Source organism: Bos javanicus, chromosome 6 (assembly GCF_032452875.1).
Source record: "Bos javanicus breed banteng chromosome 6, ARS-OSU_banteng_1.0, whole genome shotgun sequence".
Lineage (NCBI taxonomy): Eukaryota > Metazoa > Chordata > Mammalia > Artiodactyla > Bovidae > Bos > Bos javanicus.
The window spans coordinates 66,278,183-66,304,216 of NC_083873.1; the positions used below are offsets into that span (position 1 = coordinate 66,278,183).

Consider the following 26,034-nt stretch of genomic DNA (forward strand, 5'->3'; position numbering starts at 1 on the left):
AAAGAAAGGAAATAAAGTAAAATCCAGGTTCAACAAACTCTAATCTAAAAATATATATATTTATATGGTACATATGGCTTTGTCTCCTTAGGAACACTGCACAAACTTCTAGTCAAGTTCAAAGCGGAATAGAGCAGAGGGTGGATTTTTAATCCCAGTTCTGATACTCTCAGACAGTTCAGTCTTTGTGATATATTTCTCTCATTGGAATTATGAGATATGTCAGAATACGTTTACACAAATACACACGTCTTATAATCCTCTCATATGTAGTGATCTTTGCTTCTGTAAGTTGTCTGTCAACTTTAGAAATACTCCTGACCTTGTGTCCATGAAAATGCTGAGGATGGAATATAATAAACTACGCTTTTCAGAATATAAGAAACTCTTTTGCAAGATGACTACAATATGCTTCATTGGTCTCACCTAACTTAATGCTTGAAAAAATATATTTCATTTATTACTTTACATCAGTTCTTAGGTTTTCACTTAAAATGTTTCCCTCTTGGGCTTAGATTACATATATACATTATGTAATCTAGATTAAATTACATATATATATATGAGCTTCCCAGGTGGTGGTGATAAAGAACTCGCCTGCCAATGCAGGAGACACAAAAGACCCAGGTTTGATCCCTGGGGCAGAAGGAAGTGGCAACTTACTTCAGTACTCTTGCCTGGAGAATCCCAAGGAGAGAGGCGCCTGGTGGGCTACAGTCCGTAGGATCACAAAGAGTCGGACGTGACTGAAGCAACTTAGCAAGCACATACACACACACACACACACACACACACACACACACAGGTACATATATATATATATATATGCGCTATGCTAAGTCACTTCAGTCGTGTCCGACTCTGTGCGACCCCATAGGCGGCAGCCCACCAGGCTCCCCCATCCCTGGGATTCTCCAGGCAAGAACACTGGAGTGGGTTGCCATTTCCTTCTCCAATGCGTGAAAGTGAAGTCTCTCAGTCCTGTCCGACTCTTATCGACCCCATGGATTGCAGCCTAACAGGCTCCTCCGTCCATGGGATTTTCCAAGCAAGAGTACTGGAGTGGGGTGCCATTGCCTTCTCTGATATATATATATATAAATGAGGTTTTTAAGGCATGAGTATATATATATAAGTCTTTTAAAGATAGGGTTTTCAATATATATTTCTTTTTAAAAACTTTTTTATATTACTGTGTTTTACTTTTGTGCTAGCTTCAGCAGCACATATACTAAAATTGGAACAATACAGAGAAGATTATCCCCTGCACAAGGATGACAGGCACATTCGTGAAGTTTTCCATATCTTGGGGTCTTCCTTTGTAGCTCAACTGGTAAAGAATCTGCCTGCAATGCAGGAGACCCCGTTTGATTCCTGGGTCAGGAAGATCTGCTGGAAAAGGGATAGGCTACCCACTCCACTATTCTTGAGCTTCCCTGGTGGGTCAGTTGGTAAAGAATCCACCTGCAATGTGGGAGACCTGGGTTCAGTCTCCAGGTTGGGAAGATCCCCTGGAGAAGGGAACGGCTACCACTCCAATATTCTGGCTTGGAGAATCCCATGGACTGTATATCCATGGGTTGCAAAGAGTCAGACATGACTGAGCGACTTTCACTCACATAGCCAGTTAACAATGTTGTGATAGTTTCAAGTGGACAGCAAAGGGACTCAGCCATAGGTATACGTGCATCCATTCTCCCCCACATGCCCCTCCCAACCAGGCTTCCACATATCATTGAGCAGAGTTCCCTGTGCTATATAGTAGGTCTTTGTTGGTTATCCATTTTAAATATAGCAGTGTCTACTTGTCAATCCCAAATTCCCTAACTATCCCTTTCCATACTTCTTCAACTAACTCAAGCTTTTGTGTATAATTTCAATATATCTGGGCTTAATTTATTACAAAATCACAAGCCCTATAGGCCAACTCCTATGGATCATAGTAGAAAAGGCATGGGATAAGAATCTGACATCACTGGGTTTCGTTCCAGATTTGCTACCTGGACAGGTTGTCAGTATACCACCCTGTACCATTTGCTTCTTCTGTGAAATATGGACAATACTACTTACCTCATGAGGCTGCTGTAAAGAACTGTCTACAACATACCAGTACTCAATAAATGTTAATGCCTTCTTGACATCACAGTGAAAATATAGTGCTAGAGTAGCTGCCACCTGAAATCATAACCAATTATGACTCTAGTGTAAGCTGTTGAACTAGCATACATGTCATCCAGAAAAACAATCCCATGTTTTTCAATATATTCAGAGTGCGATGAACTCTGATGATGTAAAAATAACAAATCAACCTTGGGTTTATGGTCATCTCATAGCTTATGAATTGAAACATTTCATGATCCTTGTCAGTGTAGAGAGTTAACTTCCCTACGATTTGAGAGAAAAAAGAGATCATTTCTCCTGTACTAGTTTTTAGTAAAAAGATGCCCAACTAAGAGGCTTTCACAGAGAATTCCTTCAATAATGATGTGCTGAATAAATGAATAGAGTAAAATGGAAGAAGATAAAAGTTCATTTTTGTGTTTTAGGAAATGTATTGAAATTAGAGATTATGATTATTTTTGTAAATTAACAGTTCTCTGGAGGAATTAGTGTTATGCTGGGCTCTGCAGTCATTTGTTTACTCAATAGATGAGGTACTTTACTATGTTGCTATGATATAAGGTTCTATGATGGTCAAGAAAAGAGTCATGTCTATAGATCACTGCCCTACAGATTTACAGTGCCAGATAGGAAAATCATGAACCAGATAATCATGAGATTATTTCCAAAACTAGTCAAATAAAGTAGTCCCCTCATCTAATCTTCATCTAATCCTTCCATTTTAGGCCAAGAGTGTCTATTGTGTTTCCCCAACAAAACAATATTCAATCCAACCAAACCAAAAGTCAAGATGAATTGTTGATTTTCTCTTTTAACTTCACCATATGTATCATCCTCTTTAAAATACAGTTTTCTTCTAGATTCTGAGCATATACATACATTCTAATTTGCGTACTGCCTAGGTGCTATATTACATTCACATTTTTTTGGCTCACGTGTTTGGAATTGCTTATTTTGGATATTTTGTTTATTTTATTATAGTAGTAAGGGGGAGAAAATATAGATGGTTCAGAGATCTTTCCTGTCATACTTCTCAAACCAGTTTCTTTTCAATGTTTTTTATTTAAGCAAAAACTACTAAAAATATAAAAATGTAATACGGAATTCCATCAAAGCTCCTCCCACTTAAGTATTTTTTTTCCAATAGTGATGAAGGTGAAACTACATTTCAGAAGTTTTCATGTTAAGTGATTCCTTTGATATATCCATCACAGGAACATAACATAGTTATTACTAACTTACTTTAAGGTGAATCAAGATCAATCTTCAAGTTAATGCTTTTGTAAGCCTTCCTGATATAAATACCTTGGATTTGTCTTCTAATATGTAAAAGAATATTCCCTTTCCTGCCTTTATTGTCAGTAAAAATAAAACTCTGTCTGCATTACTCTCATCTTAGGATCTCTGTTCAGATCATCCTAAAGGGTGTCTTGTCTGTCTTTTGAATGGGAGCTTCTGTTTTCTGAGTTCCACAGCATCTTCTTCCTTAATTTATGTCTTAGTGGAGCCTTCTCCTGTAGCTTCCTGGGAGTCGCTGAGGGAAGATAAATGTTTTGAGATCTTGCATATCTAGCAATGCCTTTATTCACTCTTGACAATTGAATTTTTATGTATATATACTCCTGTGTAAGAAAACAATTTCCCTTGGGTTTTCTAAGGCAATATTTCAGTGTCTTCTAGCTTTGGATATTGCTCCTGAGACAGTCAATGCTGTTCTGATGTTTGAATTTGTACATATGAATAGTTTCTACCTTTGTGACATTTTGGAATAGTCTCTGCTTCCTAAGATTCTAAATTTCATAATGGTAAACCTTACTGTGACCCTTTTTTATCATGTCAAGTATCAGATTGGACTTCCAGTGTTGACACACCTAAAATGTCATATGCTTGGAGTCATAAATATTTCAGTCCTTTGGGGTGCTTTAACAAAATACCATAGACTGGATGGCTTACAAACAGAAATTTATTTCTGATATTCTGGAGAGACTGGCAAGTCCAAGATCATGATGCTGGCTAACTTGGTATCTAGTGAGGGTCTGCTTCCTGGTTCAGGTGGCCATCTTCTCTCTGTGTCCTCACATGGTGGTAGGATCAAGGGAGACCTTTGGAGAATCTTCTGTAAGGGCACTAATGCCATTAATGAGAACTCTGCTTTCATGGACTAATCACCTCCCCCAAGCTTCACCTTTTCCTACCATCACATTGGGCATTAGAATTTCAACATATGAATTTTGCAGGCACACAATCATTGAGCCTGTAGCTATATAGCATGTAGCCTTTCCAAATTTGCTTCTTTCACTTAGCGATATTGGCTTGACAGCTCATCTCTTTTTAGCACTGAATAATAATCCATTTATAAACATACCACAGTTGATCTATTTACCTACTGAAGGACATCTTGGCTTCTTCCATGTTTTGCAATTACAAATAGAGTTGCTATAAACATATATGTGCAGGTTTTGTGTGGATGTAAGTTTTTAGCCCATTTTGGCAAATATTGAGGAGTGCAATTGCTGGATAGTATGTTTAGTTTTGTAAGAAGATACCAAACTGTCTCCCAAAGTGGCTGTACCATTTTGCCATGAATACAAGTTCCTTTGCTCCATATCCTCACCAGCATTTGGTGTTGTCACTATTTTGGATTTTAGCCATTTTTGTAGGTGCAGTAATATCTCACTGATGTTTAAATTCGTAGTTTTCTAATAACATATGATGTTGAGCATCTTTTCATACAGGGCTTCCCTGGTGACTCAGATAGTAAAGAATTTGCCTGCAATGTAGATGACCCGGGTTTGATCCCTGGGTCAGGAAGACCCCTGGAGAAGGGAATAGCTACCCACTCCAGTATTCTTGCCTGGAGAATTCCATGAACAGAGGAACCTGGTGGGCTATAGCCCATGGGGTCACAAAGAGTCAGACACAACTGAGCATGAGACTCCTTATCTTTTCATACATCTATCTGCCATCTGTGTTTCTTCTTTGGTGAAGTCTTTGAGATCTTTTGCTCATTTTTTAATTGAGTTGTCTGTTTTCTCAGCATTGAGTTTTAAGAGTTCTTTATGTGGAGAAAGCAATGGCACCCCACTCCAGTCCTCTTGCCTGGAAAATCCCATGGACGGAGGAGCCTGGTAGGCTGCAGTCCATGGGGTCGCTAGGAGTCAGACACGACTGAGCGACTTCACTTTCACTTTTCACTTTCATGCATTGGAGAAGGAAATGGCAACCCACTCCAGTGTTCTTGCCTGGAGAATCCCAGGGATGGGGGAACCTGGTGGGCTGCCATCAATGGGGTCGAACAAAGTCGGACATGACTGAAGCGACTTAGCAGCAGCAGCAGCAGCAGCAATTCTTTATGCATTTTAGACCACTCCTTTATCAGTAATGTTGTGCACCACTTTATTTTCAAATTTTTTAAATAGTAATGCATTTACATAGCTAAAATATAAAAATGAAATTAAAAGGTAAATATTGGGAAGTCCCACTGCTCCCACTCCTTCCAAATTCATCCTCTTCCTTCACCATTTTTATTTGTTTCTGACTTATCCTTCTCAGGTCTCTATATTGTGCTGTGCTATGCTGATTTGCTCAGTTGTGTCCTACTCTTTGTGACCCCAAGGACTGTAGCCTCCCAGACTCCTCTGTCCATGGGGATTCTCTAGGCAAGAACAGTGGAGTGGGTTGCCATACCCTCCTCCAGGGGATCTTCCCAACCCAGGGATCAAACCCAGGTCCCCCACACTGCAGGTGGATTCTTTACCATCTGAACCACCAGGGAAGCCCTCTCTTTATACAAGTACAAGCAAATACAAATATATAGTTTACTTTTCCCATTTCTTAACAAAAGTGGCATTTCACATACATTATTCTGAACCTTGATTTTTCACTTAACACTGTATCATGGGCATCTTTCCATATCTTATCATAGAGCTCTTCCCTATTTTTTAACAGCTGTATAATGTTCCATTGTGGGGATATACCACAGTTCAGAAATTCCTTGTTGCTGGACACTTATCACCCTGACTTTTAAAGGTACCTGGTGCTCTCTTACAAATTTATGAGATTGTAAGGCTCTATAATGAAAAGTGGGTGCTTCTTAACTTTCTTCCATTGCCACCTTAGGTTCTGGTTTCTTCTGTTATAGGACACTTTCCACTTAACTCTCTGCTTTATAGCTTCCAGAATTTATTTTGTTTACCACTCAGTAGCATAGCACTATCATCTTCAAACTGAAGGAACAATTCCTTGATTGTCTAGACTCTGTAAGTAAGTCCTCTCTTACCTTGTATACTTCTATTGTACCTTTCCAGACTTTAGTCACACCCTTTCAGAATAAAGACACTCAGTTTTCACAAATGAAAATAATCTTGGAAAGAGCTAGAAGGTGGGGCATAAAATTGTTTCCTTTTTCAGACCCCACCCCCTCAAAAAACAACCCCAACAAAAAGAGAAACAGTATGGTCTAAAGACCTCCTGGAATCATTTAATAAGGCAATGGATTTCTATGTTTTTTTCTCCCTTCTATGGCGGTAACTATTACAAAAGCATTTCTGTCCCTGGGCTTCAACTTGGTAGGCCTGATGACTGTTTTCCTAATTTATAGGCACCGTTAGCACCATCAGTCCTGGTACATCAAGGGCCCTGAGGGGTCAGCAATTCTCCTGCTGTACACTTCAACTGATAGAGTCATTTGTTTCATCAACTGTATGAGTCACAAGATGGACCTCTCTTGTAAGGCTGTAAAGCAGTGATTGAGATTTGTGCCCTTCACTCAGAGAGAACCCAGAACTATTCCACTTTCTATTTATGTAACCTTCAGCAAGCTATTCAACCCTTCTAAACCTGTGTTTCCTCATCTATAAAATAACGTGCACTTCATAGGTTTGTTGTGAAGATTAATCGCATATAAAACAACTAGTACAGAGCCAGGCAATTCTCCAACACCAGCCAATGTCCTACAACTCAATTCTGACACTATTTCCCTGGAGATACTGCAGATCCCAAGATGAGGAGCTCTTCAACACCAGTCCTTTCATGTTTTTTTAGAGGCTTCATTACATAGGCATGACTAATCAAATCATAGGCATTCCTGATTGATTCAACTTCTACCTCTTCTCTTCTCCCCAGAGGTGGAAGAATGGGACTGCCTGAAATCTCCAACCCACTAATCTTATGGTTGGGCTTCCCTGCTGGCTCAGACAGTAAAGAATCTGCCTATAATACAAGAGACTCTCATTTGATCCCTGGATTGGGAAGACCCCCTGGAGGAGGGCATGGCAACTCACTCTAGTATTCTGCCCTGGAGAATTCCATGGACAGAGGAGCCTGGTGGGCTACAGTCCACGGGAATCTGCAGCAAGCACAGAGTCAGAGAACAATTTAAAACTGAGCCCTACGACTAGCAGAGAAGCAGCGCAGACGCCTGCATCCGCCATTTTGCATCGCTTAAGAATCTAATACCCTGAGCGCTATCTGAGCGAAATAATCTAGCAAACCAGACTGTGGGATACCTAATGAAAAGCCAGTAACACACATGGAACAAAGGACTGAACAGAGATAGCCGGCTGCAGACCTTTCTGACAGGCAGCCAGAGCCGGAAGTATGTTATCTAAGAACCCAGCTTGAGAAAACTGTCTTCAACATCTGCCTGAAATAATAGAGACGCTCGCATTGGCGCTCGCCTTTGGCGCTCGGAGGGTTCTGCAGGAGAAACCTGAGCGGCTTGGACCTAATGCAGCCCAGGGCCAGCCTCGGAAACAACCTAGAGTCCGAGCAGTGTGGACAGGGAGGCTACATGAAAAGACCCAGGGTGGCTCACTATGTTATTTGTTTGCTCCCTATCGCGACTGAACAAGTAAGCCTAAATGTCCTCCACCGTGGAGTCAGGGTTACTGAAGAGACTAAGAAGAAGATAGGAAACGCCTTGGAAGCTACAGGCAATAGATCAAAACCCTGTGGTTACTACGGACTACATGAAGGGGCCTATAGATCTTGAGAAATATAAATCTGATAGCCAAAAATGAAATAGATATTTTGATCATTCTGAATGTCCTCTATCAATTTTCACTATGCATATTCTTGTTCATATATATATATTTTATAATGACCTCATTTGTTTTCCTGATGTATTTAAATTCCAAACTCTACTCTAGATTTTTAATAGAGATACTGTCTGTATTCCTCCTTTTGTCTCCCATATAACATTGTAGAAATTCCAAAGATGCTTGGTATCAATAGAAGACAATTGACGAATATTCATTCCAAATGACTCAGTTTTTAAGGAATGAGTAAATAGATGTATCTCTTTCACATTAATTCTCAAGATACAAAAATTTTGTAACTTTCTTTATAGAAACATCGTATGGAGTTCATCTATCTAGATAATTTTTGCTTTTATGTAGACCAATTTTGTACCTTTAAGCCCAATCTGGACCCATTTTTATAGGAAGATTACTGGCTATTCCTCTCCCTTTGGATCCTTGGTCTGTGTCAAACCCAACTCTTCTGTGTGTTCCAGACGGTGGAGAACACTAAACTGATTACTGGCTGGATCTGAAATATTTCTTGTATAACTGACATCAGTGGCCAGTAACAGTGACTACTCTAGCACTCTACTATTGTCTTCTGCACCTCTATGTCCTCTCTATGTAACCCTGTAACCTTCTGAGTGACCCTCAAGATAATCTTTAATGTAGATGTTTTAATGGTGCTGTATAGTTTTGAAACTACTGTAGACCGATAATCGGAAGCAGGAGACTTAAGTCCATGAGGTCCTGAAAGGATGACAGGAGCTCATTGCCTCCATGGTTTGGGCAAGACATGCAAATTCTCCAGCAGGAACACAGCCCTGAGAAGATGGCTGCCCAAAGTCATATAGACATCTTAACTCATTACTGGACATTTCATTGCACTTGAGGAGATGCTGATTCTAACCAGGAAACCTTGATCATTTAAAGAGAACTTGCCAGAATTCAGCAATTTAAACAAGATGAAGAGACAGAGGAATACTCAGCAGATAAAGGAACAGGATAAATGCCCACCACCAGAGGAAGAGATTCTACCTGATAAAGAATGTAATGATAGTGAAATTGATCCAAAATCTTGAATAAAATGGAATCACAGATCCAGACAAGGATTGAGAAGATGCAAGAAAGGTTTAACAAGGACCTAGAAGAAATAAAAAAGAGTCAATATATAATGAATAATGCAATTGAAATTAAAAACACTCTGGAGGCAACAAATAGTAGAATAACAGAGGCAGAAGACAGGATTAGTGAATTAGAAGATAGAATGGTAGAAATAAATGAATCAGAGAGGATTTAAAAGATGAGGACAATCTCAGAGAAGGACAATATTGCTACAACATTCGAATCATAGGCCTTAAGGAAAATACTTCCCTGAAGGAAATAATCTGAAAATCATTACCCAAGGAGGACACATATTTCAAATTAACAAAGATCCCAAAGTCCTAACACTTCATGATAACAGCTGATCTTTCAATTCTCACAAACAAGACATACAAAATGATGAAAGAAAATAACCTACAGCAGTTTACTGTTATTCCTGTTTTACAAATAGAGAAACGGAGACCCAAGGTTTAAAGCCTAAAGTGCAACACGATTACCTTAATGTAAATAATGCAGACAAAGACTGGCTGAGGATACAAAGACCTACATATGTTGTCTACAAGAGACCCACCTCAAAACTACAGACTGTGAAGGGCTTTTTCCATGCAAATACTTAGCAATACTCATATCAGATAAAATAGACTTTATGTGGAGACAAAGAAGGTCACTACATAATGATCAAAGGATCAATCCAAGAAGAAGATATAACAATTATAAATATATATGCACCCAACATATAAGACAAATGCTAACATAGAAAGGAGAAATTAACAATAACACAATAATAGTGGGAGACTTTAATACCCCACTTACACCTATGGATAGATCACTAAACAGAAAATTAACAAGGAAACACAAACTTTAAACGATACAATAGACCAGTTAGACCTAATTGATATCTATACATTTCATCCCAAAACAATGAATTTCACCTGCGCACATGGAACCTTAGGAGATCAAGATAAAGCTTTGGGATAGAAATCATGCATCACCACAATGCAGTAAGATTAGATCTCAATTACAGGAGAAAAACTAGTATGGAGGCTTGCTGAATAACCAACAAATCACAGAAGAAATCAAAAAAGAAATCAAAATTTGCATAGAAACGAATGAAAATGAAAACACAATGTGGGAGGTAAAAGCAGTCCTAAGGGGAAAGTTCATAGCAATACAGGCACCTCAAGAAACAAGAAAAAAGTCAAATAAATAACCTAACTCTACACCTAAAGCAACTAGATTTAGTAGAAGGAAAGAAATCTTAGGCAGAAATAAATGCAAAAGAAACAAAAGAGACCATAGATTGTAAAGGATGACAAACCATTAGCCAGACTCATCATCAAATGAAATGAAAATGTGAATATTGAGTACTATCTTATATTGGACAACGTGGAAGAAATGGACAAATTCTTGAAAAGTACAACTTTCCAAAACTGACCAGGAAGAAATAGAAAATCTTAACAGACCCATCACAAGCATGGAAATTGAAACTGTAATCAAAAATCTTCCAGCAAACAAAAGCCCCGGTCCAGACGGCTTCACAGCTGAATTCTACCAAAAATTTAGAGAAGAGCTAACACCTATCCTGCTCAAACTCTTCCAGAAAATTGCAGAGGAAGGTAAACTTCCAAACTCATTCTATGAGGCCACCATCACCCTAATACCAAAACCTGACAAAGATCCCACAAAAAAAGAAAACTACAGGCCAATATCACTGATGAACATAGATGCAAAAATCCTTAACAAAATTCTAGCAATCAGAATCCAACAACACATTAAAAAGATCATACACCATGATCAAGTGGGCTTTATCCCAGGGATGCAAGGATTCTTCAATATCCGCAAATCAATCAATGTAATACACCACATTAACAAATATAGAAGGAACATACCTCAACATAATAAAAGCTATATATGACAAACCCACAGCAAACATTATCCTCAATGGTGAAAAGTTGAAAGCATTTCCTCTAAAGTCAGGAACAAGACAAGGGTGCCCACTTTCACCATTACTATTCAACATAGTTTTGGAAGTTTTGGCCACAGCAATCAGAGCAGAAAAAGAAATAAAGGAATCCAAATTGGAAAAGAAGAAGTAAAACTCTCACTATTTGCAGATGACATGATCCTCTACATAGAAAACCCTAAAGACTCCACCAGAAAATTACTAGAACTAATCAATGACTACAGTAAAGTTGCAGGATATAAAATCAACACACAGAAATCCTTGCATTCCTATACACTAATAATGAGAAAACAGAAGAAATTAAGGAAACAATTCCATTCACCATTGCAACGGAAAGAATAAAATACTTAGGAATATATCTACCTAAAGAAACTAAAGACCTATATGAAAACTATAAAACACTGGTGAAAGAAATCAAAGAGGACACTAATAGATGGAGAAATATACCATGTTCATGGATTGGAAGAATCAATATAGTGAAAATGAGTATACTACCCAAAGCAATTTATAGATTCAACGCAATCCCTATCAAGCTACCAACAGTATTCTTCACAGAGCTAGAACAAATAATTTCATAATTTGTATGGAAATACAAAAAACCTCGAATAGCCAAAGCGATCTTGAGAAAGAATGGAACTGGAGGAATCAACCTACCTGACTTCAGGCTCTACTACAAAGCCACAGTTATCAAGACAGTATGGTACTGGCACAAAGACAGAAATATTGATCAATGGAATAAAATAGAAAGCCCAGAGATAAATCCACGCACATATGGACACCTTATCTTCGACAAAGGAGGCAAGAATATACAATGGATTAAAGACAACCTCTTTAACAAGTGGTGCTGGGAAATCTGGTCAACCACTTGTAAAAGAATGAAACTGGACCACTTTCTAACACCATACACAAAAATAAACTCAAAATGGATTAAAGATCTAAACGTAAGACCAGAACTATAAAACTCCTAGAGGAGAACATAGGCAAAACACTCTCCGACATACATCACAGCAGGATCCTCTATGACCCACCTCCAAGAATATTGAAATAAAAGCAAAAATAAACAACTGGGACCTAATTAACCTTAAAAGCTTCTGCACATCAAAGGAAACTATTAGCAAGGTGAAAAGACAGCCTTCAGAATGGGAGAAAATAATAGCAAATGAAGCAACCGACAAACAACTAATCTCAAAAATATACAAGCAACTCCTACAGCTCAACTCCAGAAAATAAACGACCCAATCAAAAAATGGGCCAAAGAACTAAATAGACATTTCTCGAAAGAAGACATACAGATGGCTGACAAACACATGAAAAGATGCTCAACATCACTCATTATCAGAGAAATGCAAATCAAAACCACTATGAGGTACCATTTCACACCAGTCAGAATGGCTGCGATCCAAAAGTCTACAAATAATAAATGCTGGAGAGGGTGTGGAGAAAAGGGAACTCTTACACTGTTGGTGGGAATGCAAACTAGTACAGCCACTATGGAGAACAGTGTGGAGATTCCTTAAAAAACTGGAAATAGAACTGCCTTATGATCCAGCAATCCCACTGCTGGGCATACACACTGAGGAAACCAGAAGGGAAAGAGACACGTGTACCCAATGTTCATCGCAGCACTGTTTATAATAGCCAAGACATGGAAGCAACCTAGATGTCCATCAGCGGATGAATGGATGGAAACTGTGGTACATATACACAATGGAGTATTACTCAGCCATTAAAAAGATACATTTGAATCAGTTCTAATGAGGTGGATGAAACTGGAGCCTATTGTACAGAGTGAAGTAAGCCAGAAGGAAAAACATAAATACAGTATACTAACGCATATATATGGAATTTAGAAAGATGGTAACAATAACCTGGTGTACGAGACAGCTAAAGAGACACTGATGTATAGAACAGTCTTATGGACTCTGTGGGAGAGGAGAGGGTGGGAAGATTTGGGAGAATGGCAATGAAACATATAAAATATCATGTAGGAAACGAGTTGCCAGTCCAGGTTCGATGCATGATGCTGGATGCTTGGGGCTGGTGCACTGGGACGGCCCAGAGGGATGGTATGGGGAGGGAGGAGGGAGGAGGGTTCGGGATGGGGAGCGCATGTATACCTGTGGCGGATTCATTTTGATATTTGGCAAAACTAATACAATTATGTAAAGTTTAAAAATAAAATAAAATTGAAGAAAAAAAAAAAAAAAGGCAGTATGTTAACAAGAACCCAGCTTGAGAACTGTCTTTTGTAAATAATAAGACACTCATTTCACCTTTAGGGTTTCAAGAACTGACGACTAAACACTAATTATTATAATAAAAGATGCTCCTATGGCTCTTATCCCTCAGGAAATTCCATGGCTTTGGGGAAGTAGGAGCCAGATGTGAACCATGAACCATGACAAAAAAATGTATGAAATATATTTGATCATTTGAATGATCAAATATGCATCTCTTGTAAATAACATTATTGTCATTTGTTTTCCCGACTGGTCTAAAAACTCTGTGAATAGAGATACTGTCTGTATTCCTCCTTTTGTCTCCCAGGTGCCAAGCAAAGTGCCTGGTTCATAGAAGAAATTGACAAATATTCATTAAATGACTCAGTAAAGGAATGAGTAAATAGATATATCTTTTTCACATTAATTCTCAGGATACAAAAAAATTTTTTTCAAGAAAACTATGGAGTGCATGTATATATTTAAGAAAGTCAGCTTGTTATTATAGGAAGATCTGCTATTCCCCCAAATTTGGTCTGCAAACACCCTTCCAAGGAGTACGTAAGATAAATGGGAAAATGCTGTGTTTAGTAGTTGGAAAGTATCTGTCATAGGTAAGATGACCTTTGTGCTGGTTTGACTTGGCAGGGGAGAGTGGGTCATAAACCTTAATAAAAATGCCTTGGGAGATGTTGATCTAAATGTTGATCATTTATTTTTTAAATGGAATTTTTAACCAGAAAGATTCCATCATGTAATGTTCAATAATAATGCCATCCAGAAAAAAAAGAAACCACTCAAAATAATTGACATTTATTTGACCTTATCTTGTGGGTAAAAATCTGATAAAATCAGATTTAAAATATTGTTTCATTGGCCTTAAAAAGTACCCCTGAAGGCTGAAAATCATTACAATAGGTCCTGTTTTTGCCCAGTCCTACACTTCATGATTATGTCTGATTCTCACAAACATGCTTCAAGATCAGCAGTTTACTGTTATTCCTGTTGTACAAATGCTAAGCAGAAAGGCAGGATACAAAGCCTGTTCTTTCTGACTAGTCAACACATACAAAAAAGATATGTTTAGGAGTAAGAGTTTGGGAGTTGTCATAGGTGGTAGTGGTTATAGAAGGAAACAGAATTAGAAAGCATTGTGAAAAAACAGAAGAGTTTCCGTGATTACAGGTCACCTGATTGTAGTGTCCATTCATATGTGGTGAATATTGGTCACTTTTTGAATATCCAGCATTCCTATGTCTTATGTATCCCTGACTCCTGTGTATCAAATAGAGCTTGTCTCTCACTATCAAAACAGAAAACACCAGATACCTTCCCAGGACTCCTTGCATCTGGCCATGAGACAGACATAGGTTCCACCATTCATTCACTCATTATGGCAACCATCACATCAAAAGTTAGTGATGTAAAGAAGAAAGGAGCACAGAGAAATCCATCATGAAAAGACTAGCACCATAACACAGCTGATGGAGTGGTTCTGGTCTCCAGGCTCGGTGCTGTTGACTATAGGAGTGATGTCGGGGTAGAATAAGCAGCGGGGCCTCAGAGAGTCAGTTTTACAGCACTGATTTTGGCAATGGTTTCTAGCTTTATGACCTCAGAGCCTGGATCCCTGATACTCTCAGGGAACCTGTGACGTTCCCATCATTCTTTCATTAAATTACTTTTTATTTAATTTAGTTCCTACTGCCTAAGAATCCTGACTGGAAAAAAAATGTATAAATAATAATAATAATGACAGTAACTAGCATATCTTGAGAACTTATGATTTAATTCTGCTAAATGCTTTAAAAACCTTTTACTTCTTAAATTCTCACTGCAACCCAGTAATTTCTATATTACAGATAAAGAGATTAAGAGATTAAGTGGCTTGATCCAAGACATCTTGCTGGAAAGAGGCAGAGTCAAGATTTGAACCCACCATCTCTATCTATCCCTGGGTCAGGAAGATCCCCTGGAGAAGAAAAATGGCAAAGCACTCCAGTATTCTTGCCTGGAGAATTCCAATCCATGGGGTTGCAAAAGCGTCAGACACGACTGGGCAACTAAACATCAATTCTAGCTCCAAAACCTAGTCAGTTCAGTTCAGTCGCTCAGTCATATCTGACTCTTTGCGACCCTATGAACCATAGCATGCCAGGCCTCCCTGTTCATCACCAACTCCCTGAGTTCACCCAAACCCATGTCCGTCGAGTCAGTGATTCCATCCAACCATCTCATCCTCTGTTGTCCCCTTTTCTTCCTGCCCTCAATCTTTCCCAGCGTCAGGGTCTTTTCAAATGAGTCAGCTCTTCATATCAGTTGGCCAAAGTATTGGAGTTTCAGCTTCAACATCAGTCCTTCCAATGAACACCCTGGACTGATCTCCTTTAGGATAGACTGTTTGAATCTCATGCAGTCCAAGGGACTCTCAAGAGTCTTCTCCAAAACCACAGTTCAAAACCATCAATTCTTTGGCACTCAGCTTTCGTTATAGTCCAAATGTCACATGCATACATGACCACTGGAAAAACCATGAACCTTTGTTGGCAAAGTAACGTCTCTGCTTTTGAATATGCTATCTAGGTTGGTCATAACTTTCCTTCCAAGGAGTAAGTGTCTTTTAATTTCATGGCTGCAATCACCATCTGCAGTGATTTTGGACCCCAGAAAAATAAAGTCAGCCACTGTTTCCACTGTTTCCCATCTATTTGCCATGAAATGATGGGACCGGATGCCATGATTTTAGTTTTCTGAATGTTGAGCTTTAAACCAACTTTTTCACTCTCCTCTTTCACTTTCATCAAGAGGCTCTTTAGTTCTTCTTCACTTTCTGCCGTAAGGGTGGTGTCATCTGCACATCTGAGGTTATTGATATTTCTCCCTGGCAATCTTGATTCCAGCTTGTGCTTCTTCCAGCCCAGCGTTTCTCATGATGTACTCTGCATAGAAGTTAAATAAGCAGGGTAACAATATACAGCCTTCACGTACTCCTTTTCCTGTTTGGAACCAGTCTGTTGTTCCATGTCCAGTTCTAACTGTTGTTTCCTGACCTGCATACAGGTTTCTCAAGAGGCAGATCAGGTGGTCTGGTATTCCCATCTCTTTCAGAATTTTCCACAGTTGATTGTGATCCACACAGTCAAAGGCTTTGGCATAGTCAATAAAGCAGAAATAGATGTTTTTCTGGAATTCTTTTGCTTTTTCCATGATCCAGTGGATGTTGGCAATTTGATCTCTGGTTCCTCTGCCTTTTCTAAAGCCACCTTGAACCTCTGGAAGTTCATGGTTCACGTATTGCTGAAGCCTGGCTTGGAGAATTTTAAGCATTCCTTTACTAGCGTGTGAGATGAGTGCAATTGTGCAGTAGTTCGATCATTCTTTGGCATTGACTTTTTTTGGGATTGGAATGAAAACTGACCTTTTCCAGTCCTGTGGCTACTGCTGACTTTTCCAAATTTGCTGGCATATTGAGTGCAGCACTTTCACAGCATCATCTTTCAGGATTTGAAATAGCTCAACTGGAATTCCATCACCTCCACTAGCTTTGTTTGTAGTGATGCTTTCTAAGGCCCACTTGACTTCACATTCTAGGATGTCTGGCTCTAGGTGAGTGATCACACCATCGTGATTATCTGGGTCGTGAAGATATTTTTTGTACAGTTCTTCTATGTATTCTTGCTACCTCCTCTTAATAGCTTCTGCTCTGTTAGTCAGCCACTAAACTTGAATATATAATTTAGGAGTAGTTTGTACTGTATATTTTTTTTTAGAATATAAACATCCAAAGGTAGTTGTTCAAAGGTTTTCCAAAGACAACAAACTGGATGTGTACATATATAAAAGAACTGGTTTATGAAATTTTGAGGGCTATCAAGTGTGAAATCTGCCAGACAGACCAACAAGGCCAAGGCCCCAGGGGAGGATTCATATTGCAGCTCAAGTCCAGAGGTGGTTTGGAGCAGAAGTCCCTCTGTAGGTGTCTATATCCAAATCTCTGCTTCTTAGAAGGACATCAGTCCTATTGGATTAAGATCCACATTAATGACTTCACTTTAACTTAGTTACCTCTGTAAAGACCCCTGTCTCCCAAATTCAATCACATTCTGAGGTACTCAGGGATAGCACTGTAAGATGTGAATTTTAGAGGGGACATAATTCAGCCCCTAGCAGTAGTAATTTCAATACAACATTTTAGAAAGTGCCCTGTATGTACATGTAGTCTCAGGGACTTTCTAAATTTGCATGACACATCTTTAGAGTATTTGAGGCCCTCTTCAATTTTTAAAATACCAGTCCTGCCCATAGCCAACATCAAAATGGTAACCATAGTATTATCAGTAACCAAAGTCTCTTATGTCTTAGCTTAAAGATGATGATACCCAGCTACAAGGAAATTTTAGGTTGTGTTTCCCACCAGAAGTACAAAAACTAGTTGCACTACAGTTTCCCAGTACTTAAACTCATCAAAAGAATCAAATGAAATAAACTGCCCCATGGTAAAGTGACACAGCTCCTAAAAATATTCTTCTCCTTCAAGGACTGATGGGTTTTGGCTGTACTCAGTTTTTGCAAAGATTTCAAACCTTGAGGGGGCCAGACAGCACTGTGAGGTCTGCAGTGTGCCTCTTGGCAATGAACATCATAATGGGAACACTTGTCATTTTTTTCCACCTGGAGATTGATTATTCAATGGTTGAAAGTGAAAGTGAGTGCTTGGAAAAGCCATCTTAACTCCTCCATCAGTTATTTAACAGCAGTCACACCCTCTTGCATTTGTAGAACTCTTTGTCCTTCTTATAGTACTTATACATGGTTTAGTTCATTTCATCTAAATGGTCCTTGATTGGCCTAAAGTTTAAATCAGCTTCCCAATGTGCCTAGCAATCTTAGAGAGCACTTTATGAGCTTAAAAAAACATGACCCAAAGTGGAGAAATTGCTCGGAAAGCATTCTGTAAAATCAAGGCACCTTTATTCTACACATTCGTAAACAGTGAAGCTGAGTTAAATCCTTAAAGGAACTGTGGGGATTATCCAAAGATTCTCAATCCTTTACAGTTTACTTTGTTTTCAACACCATTTTCTATAGGGCTAAGCTCTTAAATCCAATATTACCTTATTAAAAATTTCAGACAAAAACATGCCTCCATTATCATTCTGTCTTTCTCTTAAGAGTCAAACCTACATATTCCCTTTAAAGAAAAACTGAAGGTAATTTGTTGTCAAAAGATCCTGAACTAAAAATACATGTCACAATTAGACAGGGCCTGAATAGTTCTCCCTACACAGAGCAGATGGTAATCTCTTTTTAAAATAAAATGGTGATCTGTGTTTCTGACTGTGTGCCTTCTGCATCAGGCGTGAAGTAAAAATGAATTTCTATTTTGTTTCATTCTGGGAGCCTATTACATTGACCAACATGGGTGGTGGGGAGGGAGGGAATCACCTAATTTGTTCAAATATAATCATACAGTAACAACAAAAGCATTGGCTCCTTTGACTCTCTGCAGGAAAGCTTTTTAAAAAATGAACAGATGCAGAATAATCTTGAGAATGCTCTTGTTATTCTGCTGGTAATGTCTGTAGTTAAGGAGACATCTGTGATGGGGGATAAAGAAGATCATTTTCTTTTCTGAAGTACAAAGTGTAGAGTAAAAATATCATTTTGAGGATTTAAAACATAAGAAATAACCTGATTCTTTACCTATATGTTTTTTAAATGATTGATTGTAGGAGTACTGCAATTCAGAGTTGATTTTTTCCATTAATATGGTGTTAGAAAGTAAAAAATGAAACTCAATCTCCTAAAATATGTAAGGAAAGAGCTAGGTTCATATAAGAATGTGGAATTAGCACACTGCCTGTGCTAATACAATATAATGATATATGATGTTAATATAATATGGTGGTGGTTTGGTTGCTGAGTCGTGTCTGACTCTTTGCAACCCCAGGGACTATACCCCACCAGGTTCCTCAGTCCATGGGATTTTCCAGGGAAGAATACTGCAAGGGGTGTCATTTCCTTCTCCAGGGGATCTTCCCCACTCAAGGATTGAACCTAGATCTCCTGCATTGCAGGCAGATTCTTTACCAACTGAACAAGCCCATAACATAATGACAATAAGATAATGATAATATAATGTGTCTCTAATCCTGGTTCTAAATTAGGGTGTGCAGCCATATTTCTATTGTGGCAGGAGTGTGGATATAACCTTACTTCAAAGATATTTTCTGCCTGTGTTTTGATTATACAGTTCTATGGAGCAAACCATTATGCCTTTACCGTTAGTCCTACAAATAGCATCTCTCGCATTTTTTCATTTTTATTGGAATCTAGTTGCTTTACAGTGTTGTGTTAGATTCTGCTATACAGCAAAGTGAATCAGTTATATGTATACATATATCCCTCTTTTTTAGATTTCCTTCCCACTTAGGTCACCACAGAGCATTGAGTAAAGTTTCCTGTGCTACACAGTAGGGTCTCCTTATTTATCTATGCTATACATAGTACTATTGTGGGGAGAGAGCGAATTAGCCAAGATGGTGTGTTCAGGCTCTCTTGACCCACGTTTTGTAAATATTGACCATATAACAGCTGAGATCACTGATAGCACTGCACATGCACATCACGAGATACTCACTTGGTCATGGGTTACTCTGTGCAGTATGCATATGGGAGTTCCACCTAGAAAGTGGTGGCATTGCTGCTGCATCACGGTTGTGTCCACTGGCTCAGCCATGAGAGGAGAGAATACTGCTACGGCTGCTGTGCCAGCCAGGAGAGAATAAATGTGTCTGCAGTTCCTATGGCTCTTTGTGTCTTCTTCCAACCTCTTAGCTTGCGCATTGCCTACTCTGGATTCAACAAACAGTGTGCAAAGTGTGAACAGCAAGACAGTTGGCATCATGAACAGGATAAGCAATACAAGCATATATATGTCAATTCCAATATCCCAATTCATCCCTCCCCTTACCCTCCCTGGTATCCATAAGTTTGTTCTCTATATCTGTGTCTCTATTTCTGCTTTGCAAATATGTTCATCTGTACCACTTTTGTAGATTTCACATGTAAGTGATATTATATGATATTTGTTTTTCTCTTTCTGACTTACTTCACTCTGTATGACAGTCTCTAGGTCTATCCACATCTCTGCAAATGGCACTATTCTGTTCCTTTTTGGGACTGAGTAATATCCCATTGAATGTATGTATCACATCTTCTTTATCATTCTTCTGTTGATGGACATTTAGGTTGCTTCCATGTCCTGGCTACTGTAAATAGTGCTGCAGTGAACACTGAGATGCATATATTTATTTACATTATGCTCTTCACCCAGTATATGCCTAGGCATGGGATTGCTGGGTCATATGGGAGCTCTGTTTTTTAGCTTTTTGCGAAACCTCCATACTGTTCTCCATAGAGGCTGTATCAATTTATATTCCTGCCAACAGTGTAGAGGATTCCCTTTGCTCCATACCCTCTCCAGCATTAATTGTTTGTAGATTTTTTGATGATAGCCATTCTGACCAGTGTAAGGTGATAGTTATCACATTGAAGTGTTGATTTGCATTTCTCTACTAATTAGTGATGCTGAGCATCTTTTCATGTGATTGTTGTTCATCTATATGTCTTCTTTAGAGAAATGTGTATTTAGATTCTCTCTCCATTTTTTTAATTGGGCTGTTTTCTGGTTTTGTTTTGTTTTTTTTTTTCCTTTTATATAGAGCTTCATGAGCTGTTTGTATATTTTGGAGATTAACCCCTTGTCAGTTGCTTTATTTGTAAATATTTTCTATCATTCTGAGGGTTGTCTTTTTGTTTTGCTTATGGTTTCCTTTGCTGTGCAAAAGATTTTAAGTTTAATTAGATCTCACTTGCTTATTTTTTTGTAATTTTTATTATTCTAGGAGGTGGACCAAAAAAGATCTTGCTGCAATCTATGCCCAAGTGTGGTCTGCCTATGTTTTCCTCTAAGTTTTCATGCCCAGTCTTACGTTTAGGTCTTTGATCCATTTTAAGTTTATTTTTGTGTATGGTATTAGGAAGTACTCTAATTTTATTCTTTTACATGTAGCTGTCCAGTTTCCTGCACTACTTATTGAAAAGACTGTCTTTTCTCCATTGTATATTCTTGCCCCTTTTGTCATAGATTAGTTGACCATAGGTGTGTGGCTTTCTATCCTATTCCATTGGTCTATATTTCTGTTTTTGTGCCAGTGCCATACTGTCTTGATTACTGTAGCTTTGTAGTATAGTCTGAAGTCAGGCAACCTGATTATTCCAGCTCCATTTGTCTTTCTCAAGATGGCTTTGGCTATTTGGGCTTTTTGTGTTGTCATACAGCTTGTAAAATTTTTTGTTCTAGTTTTGTGAAGCATCTCTCCTATTTTAATATAAAATATCTATTATTATAATAGGGAATCAAATGTATTTCCTTAGAATCTGAATCTGAATTATCAAAACTATTCATCAAATACTATACATGTTATTACATACAAAGTATAATAGAGCTTTGAGCCAAGAATTCATGCATTAAAACCCAAAAGTCATTTTCACATGAAGCACCCTAGCAATTCAAGCTGTGCTGATATCGGTTCAGTTCAGTTCAGTCACTCAGTCATGTCTAACTCTCTGCGACCCCATGGAATGCAGCACATCAGGTTTCCCTGTCCGTCACCAACTCCCAGAGTTCATTCAAACTCATGTCCATTGAGTCAGTGATGCCAACCAACTATCTCATCCTCTGTCATCCCTTCTCCTCCTGCCTTCAATCTTTCCCAGCAAAAGGGTCTTTTCAAATGAGTCAGTTCTTTGCATCAGATGGCCTAAGTACTGGAGCTTCAGCTTCATCAGTCCTTCCAATGAATATTCAGGACTGATTTCCTTTAGGATGGACTGGTTGGATCTCCTTGCAGTCCAAGGAACTCTCAAGAGTCTTCTCCAACACCACAATTCAAAAGCATCAATTCTTGGGCACTCCAGCTTTCTTTGTAGTCCAACTCTCATATCCATACATGACTACTGGAAAAACCATAGCTTTGACTAGACGGATCTTTGTGGACAAAGCAATGTCTCTGCTTTTTAACATGCTGTCTAGGTTGGTCATAGATTTTCTTCCAAGGAGCAAGCATCTTTTAATTTCATGGCTACAGTCACCATCTGCAGTGATTTTGGAGCCCCCTCCCCAAAATAACATCTCTCACTGTTTCCATTGCTTCCCCATCTATTTGCCATGAAGTGATGGGAGCAGATGCCATGATATTAGTTTTCTGAATGTTGAGTTTTAAGCCAACTTTTTCACTCTCCTTTCACTTTCATCAAGAGGCTCTTTAGTTCTTTGCTTTCTGCCATAAGGGTGCTGACATAGGAAATATCAGCTGATATATGAAATAATAAAACAACTAACTTTTATTAAGTACTTGTAATGTATCAGGCACTATTTTAAATGCTGTATACCTGTTAATGTATTTACTTCTCACAACAACCATTTGAGAATAAATATTGTTTCTGGGCTTCCCAGGTGGCTCAGTGTTAAAGAATCCACCTGCAATGCAGGAGATGTGGGTTGATTCCTAGGTCAGGAAGATCCCCAGGAGAAGGAAATGGCAACCCACTCTAGTATTCTTGCCTGGACAATCCCATGGTTCAAGGAGCCTGGAGGTCTACACTCCAGAGGGTCACAAAGAGTAGGACAAAACTAAGCAACTGAGCACCCACTCATTATTATCTCTATTTTATAAATGAGAAAATAAAATCATAGAAATATTAAGTAATTTGACAAAAGTCAAACAGCTAGTGAATACAGGAGCCAGAATTCAAATCTAGTTAATTTAGTTCCAGAACCCAGGCCAGTAACCATTACCCAGTGCAGACAATGTGAGAAGCTAATGGCAGCAAGTAAACATGGTACATTTCATGATTCATCATGTCTGCAAGATTAAAATAAAACAAGCATATTGAGAGAACTCCAATGATTTTAGGGAGAAGAGGGCTTAATAGCCAAAGAAACTTCTCCTGGGGACTTAATGAAAATTTGCCTATGAAAATATCTTATGGCTTGATAGTAACCTAGCCAAAGGGACCCATAAAAATATTCCAGATTCAGATATAAACACCAGCATGTGCAAAGGACCTGTGGCAAGAAGAAATGTGGGTGTTTGAGGAGCTGAAACTGAAGCCAGAGTGGCTAGAGGCAGAGGGAGGAGAGCCTTAGGAAGAAGAGGCTGGAAAAAGGGAGAGCATTTCACCCAGGGGTTTGGGGGCTATGTTAATGGCCTTGATCTGTGTCCTGAGAGAAGTAGGAAACCACTTAGAGAATTTAAGCAGAGGGCTAATGTGAACAGATGTGCATTTGAAATCAGTCACCTGGCTGCCACCTTGGAAAACAATTTGGAGAAGTCTAGAGTAGAAGTTGGACTTCCCTCAAAGCTCAGTTGGTAAAGAATCTGCCTGCAGTGCAGGAGACCTGGGTTCAATCCCTAGGTCAGGAAGATCCCTGGAGAAATAAATGGCAACCCACTCCAGTATTCTTGTCTGGAGAATCCCACGGACAGAGGAGTCTGGCAGGCTACAATCCATACGGTCGCTAGAGTCGGACAGGACTTAGTGACTAAAGAGAGAGAGAAAGAGTAGAAGCAAGTAAACCAGTTTTAAAAATATTGCAGTAGCATTAGCTAAAAATAATAAAAGCAGAGGTATGAATGGGGATGGAGAAAACTGAACTGATTCAAGAGATGTTTCTGTGTTAAAGTTTTTAAATGATGACAAATTAGATATTGGAGACAGGGAGGAAAAGGTCAAAGATGACTCTCAAATTTATGACCAGTGCCACTCTGTGGATGATAGGTTTACATGAGGCAGCTAAGAGGTCCTGTTGAAGATACCCAACTTGAGGTGACATTAGTTATCCAATGAAGTCAAGTTCACAGTGATACTATGGGTCTAAAGTTTAGAGGAGAGGTCTAGGCTGTATGTATACATTTGGAGGTTATCCAGGCAAAGAGAAATCCACTGGCCTGAATACCTCATCCAGGGACAAAATACAAAATAAGTGAGAAGAGAGAAATGCCTAAGACCAGTTCTGGGGAGAAGGTAAGTCTACAAAGAATTATAAGACAGAGGTTCCAGATAAGTAGGACCATGACCAGCAGAAATGGCATCGGGGAACTTAAAGAAGTAGAATTTCAAGAAAGAAAACAAAGACAATGGGGTCAAATACTGCTAAGAAATCAAGTAAAAATGAGGACTGAAAAAGTGAAGGTAGCAAAATGAGGGTAAGAGTCATGGTTGTATTAACATAAACTATTTGGAGGTGATGAGGCTGGAGGTCAGACTAGAGTGGGGTGAATGGAAAGGAAAGCAATGCAGGACAACTGTGGACAACTCTAGAAATTCTGCTGTGAAGCAGAGAGAGGGATTAGAGTGGCAGCAGGAGAGAGATAATAGGATACAGAGAATGACCACAACCACCAGAGACGGGACCAGAAGAGGCTTTACTGCTGTAGATTGTTTTCTTCTTGAGAATTCTGGAGTGAGGCTTTGGGGAGGGTCATCATTTAATGAACTGAGAGGTCATTAAGGGATATTAGTAGCAGAAAAGTAGCTGCAGGGCAGGTGCAGGGAAGAAAACCATTCAATTTATTCTACGGGTTTTCTTCATGTCGCCAAGCTTCTTGCCTTCTTGTGATGACAAAAGCAAATTACAAAATGAAGTAAGAAGAAGAGGAGGAGGAAGAGGAAGGGAGAGGAGGAAGTTGGAGAAGAAGGAGAAAGAAAAGAAGAGGAGGAAGGAAGAGAGAGGAGGAAGAGAACTGATAGCTTTACAGTAAAATGATGAAGGCAGAGGAGAAATTTCAGGGGCAAATCAAAGCATGAAATTAAGTCTAAGAATAAAATTAAAAGAATAAAATAAAGGAAAAATTAGCCTAAACAATATAAAGCTCAACAAAGATTAAAGGCTAGAAGGAAAGAAAACCTAAAACCAGTGAGATTTTTAAAAAAATCAAAACATGAAAATAAGAGGGATAAAAGATTAAAAATAAAACCAACATAAACAAAAAACATAAAAGGGCTAGAACCAGTGAGACAAAAAGCTGAAAACATGAAAGTCAGAGAGTTGAAAGATAAAAGCTAAGACAAGTAAATCCAAGTTAAAAGGATTACTTAGAAGTTGAGCATAAAATTCTTTTAAAGACTGTTGAAAAGTTATTTTCTTCTTAGAATAGAAAAAAAAGAATTTGAAATAGAAAGTGAAGACAAGGGAAAAACAAGAAATCTAAAGAATTCAGCAAAACAAACTAAAATAGAAATAGGGAAAAATTAAGTAATCAACATATACCATGGCAACAAGAAATTCTAAAATAATATTGAGATGCTGATTTATACCTCAGCATATGTTCCTGATATAATAAGGAAATAAAAGTAATCAGCCAAAGAGAAAGAGATGAACTTCTATAACCACACCTCTGAAAATTTATTCTTGGTTCCTGTCCATTCCTCCACCTCTCCAGTCTTCATCTGGGGGAAAAAAAAATTACTATTTTTCTTTTTTTTTTTTCCAGCAGCAACTCCTTTCCTTTATTTCTTCCCCTTATAAAGGGCAATTCAA

At 38.6% G+C, this 26,034-nt stretch overlaps 1 protein-coding gene and 1 non-coding gene across 2 annotated transcripts in view; both read left to right on the top strand.

Moving 5' to 3' along the window:
- Positions 1–26,034, top strand: part of GABRB1 (gamma-aminobutyric acid type A receptor subunit beta1) — a 463,967-nt gene that overhangs the window by 369,588 nt on the left and 68,345 nt on the right. The gene's annotated exons all lie outside the window — the stretch shown is intronic.
- On the top strand, positions 1,208–1,309 carry LOC133250175 (U6 spliceosomal RNA). Its single transcript, XR_009737279.1, has one exon. It is a non-coding gene; the product is annotated as a U6 spliceosomal RNA (small nuclear RNA).